Raw genomic sequence first — 3228 nt, forward strand, 5'->3', positions numbered from 1 at the left:
ACCCAGTTCCCAGTCCTTGTCCAAGTTCCTGACTGTGTTCCCCACATAGTCCCGGACAGTCCCTGACAATAACAAGGTCCAGGATTGAGCCCTTAGAGTGTGTTGATTCTGTGCAGTGTTGGATAAGATCGTTTGCAGAGAGAGGAAGGTGGCCAGCGAGTCCGCAGAACAGTCACGCGGTACGCCCCAGTGGAGATTGAAGTCACCTACGAATGTCTGATTTGCACTTCGCGAGTATTGGTCGCTGATGAAGTACTGAGCCCTTATCCAAATATGTGGATTCTTTCTTGTGTCCCCTCACACACAAGTATGCCTCATATATTCGTGACATGGGCGATATTATCAAGAAAATTGAGGGACTTCCATTCAATCCTGAGACTGACATCCTTGTGACGCTCGACATTGAGGCGTTATACACCAATATCCCTAAGTGTCGGGCGTTGCAGGCGGTGTCAGCTCTCCTTCATAGGTTCCCTGACAATCGCCCAGATGTCTTCATCTTACAATGCCTTAAAGTGGTTCTTTGAATATAATGGCACTCTCTACAAACAAATTAAGGGCACCTCAATAGGAGCATCTTGTGCCCCTAGTGTGGCCAATTCGTTTATGGGTGAGTGGGAACTACGTAATATCCACAATGAGTTGGCTCCTTTTTTTGAAAATATTTCTGTTTGGAAACGATTTATAGACAATATTTTTTTTTATTTGGAGTGGATCAGTTGAAATGTTGGAAGCGTTTGTTCTCTGGCTTAATGCCAGTGACTCTAATCCCAGATTCACAGTTAACTATAATAACAGCAAGGTTGACTTTCTGGATATCAGCATTGAGGGCACTAGCGGACAATTGAAAGTTAGCCTTTTTAGGAAACCTAGAGCCAAAAATACCATCTTAAAATTTGACAGTTACCATCCCAATTGCCAGAGGGAATCTATCCCATTTGGGGAATTTTTACGGATTCGCCGTAACTGTACAGATATGGCTGCCTACCATAAATATTGAGATGAGCTCAAGGATAGACTACTCAAGAGAGGCTATCCCCATCGTCTAGTACGACATGCTTTCAAAAGAGCTAAATACTATGACAGAGTAGCACTATTACAAAGGTCCAATCGCTCGGAACACAATCGTATAACTTGTGTTATAAATCACTCAACTCTGAATTTCAAGATCAGGAACATTATTAACAAAAAATGGAGAATCCTGAATACAGATGAGCATGTCCCTTCTATGCCTCTCCCTTTATTAGCCTACAGAAGAAATAAGAACTTGAGGGACTTATTGGTGCATACTCGCCAGATTAAAAGACCTTTCTCAGATGGCCAACGCTCCATCACAGGACTTCCTATCATTTTGGGAAATCACAGATATGGCTCGTGTCACTCTTGTGACTCAGCGATTACATCTGAGACTATTGAATATAATGATAAGAAAATTAAACTTCGTCATCTGACAAACTGCCGTAGCAGCAATATACTTTACATTCTATTCTGTGGTTGTGGGTTGGCTTATGTAGGAGAGACTGGCCGAGAATTTCGCACACATTTTAGCGAACATAAATCTGCAATCAGGACTAAGAGAATGACGGCGCCACTAGTTGAGCATTTCCTGAAAATGAATCATAAGGAGCAAGACATTAAATGGTCAATTTTAGAAAAAGTGCAGGCAAGAACAGGTCAACTCACAGAAACAACACGTAAGAAATGTGAAACTTTCTGGATTTACCACTTAGACTGTGTTAGACATGGTCTTAATGAGGAAATATCTTGGTACATCACACAATAGTGTCCCCTTTGCTCCACTCAGTCGCTATCTGCCATTCCAGCTTTGATACTATGTGTGTATTCGGAATCATTATATCCTGCTTTTGCACATAGCAGTGGTTACCACAGGTGATGATTGTCAGTATCAGAACTCATCTCTCTCGAGGGAGACACTTATCTGTCAATCACTTTATCTTTTAGTATATTTTGTTATACTTTTGAAATATACCCTTCACTTTCGTTGTATCTTTCCTTTTTTTTTAACTATTTGTCCCCTTAGATGGTTATATTTAGACGAATTAACACCTTTGATAAGACAGATTATTTTGTTCCCTATTTTTTGCCTTATCATCGATATAAATGGGCAATTAATGGGTTATTTCAGATTAGGTCATGGTTTGACCGACTACTAAATATAATTGGGCTCTTACAGAATGCATAACCCGTTGGATTGGGACTGTTCGTATTCCTTCAATATGGCGTTTGTTTTCACCTCTTGTCACTCTATAATCGGGATACATCCCAACACTGGTAATCTTTGAAAACGGGAGTCCGTCTTCTACTTTCATGACTTCACTTTCGATAATCTTTTTAGATATCGTGAGACTCCCGCCGTCTCTTCTGTTTAAAAACATGTCCGGTGGTACTCACTCTAGTTTGGAACCACCTGTCCACGTGGGAGTCTACTCTGATCTGCACTTTGTGCAAGAGCTCAGTAAGTACCTGTACATGTCGGCAATGATTTCTGTTTTTTATCTCTCCGTAGCGGACAGGGCCATGTTTTTTATTCTTAATTGCCTTGTGTCTTACCAAACGCCTGCATGTTAAATCTTCTATTTTTTTAATAAATCAGTTCCGCTAAATGATAACACTCACGTTTCAGTACAGTGAGCGAGATATTATTCTCGACTAATCTGTAGTTGTTTACATGTATGGAAAATCTGATAAGGAGAGATGTTTGTAAGCTGCCGTTTCTTGTTTGAATTTGCATATTGGGTAGACAGACCCACTGTCCGTGAACCCCCATTAGTTATTTACACGCATTGCGCTAGACATTATATCTTATCTACCACGCGGCGTCTGGCTTACCGTGGACATGTTTAAATGTGTTTAGCCCGTATAAACCCATTACGTTGTGTATGAATATAGATGGCGGACGGGGAGTTCTCATTTACGGATGAGAACTCTTGAGAAGGTCAGACTTACGTAGGCAGTCATTTTTTGTCTGGATACACATGCTTTAGAGGCATTCATGCTATCCAGGTGTTCTAAACAGCTATTTAATGTTCTGCTTTTTAAATCCCTTGTGAAAGTGAACGAGTCCTTTATCATCTCGGTGAGTTTGAGACTATATATTGTTTTGCATTTTGTAGGACTGCTGGGAATATGAGACGCAGTCCATCCATATCCGGTTCACTAATGAAACACATTTGAAAGGAGTATTACGGTTTCATAAAATCAGAATAA

At 40.6% G+C, this 3228-nt stretch overlaps 1 pseudogene; it reads left to right on the forward strand.

The window, feature by feature from the left end:
- The first annotated feature begins 724 nt into the window (after positions 1–724).
- On the forward strand, positions 725–1783 carry LOC147718010 (uncharacterized; annotated as a pseudogene).
- Positions 1784–3228: the final 1445 nt, after the last annotated feature.

The sequence above is a fragment of the Lissotriton vulgaris genome, chromosome 5 (genome assembly GCF_964263255.1).
Source record: "Lissotriton vulgaris chromosome 5, aLisVul1.2, whole genome shotgun sequence".
Classification (NCBI taxonomy): domain Eukaryota; kingdom Metazoa; phylum Chordata; class Amphibia; order Caudata; family Salamandridae; genus Lissotriton; species Lissotriton vulgaris.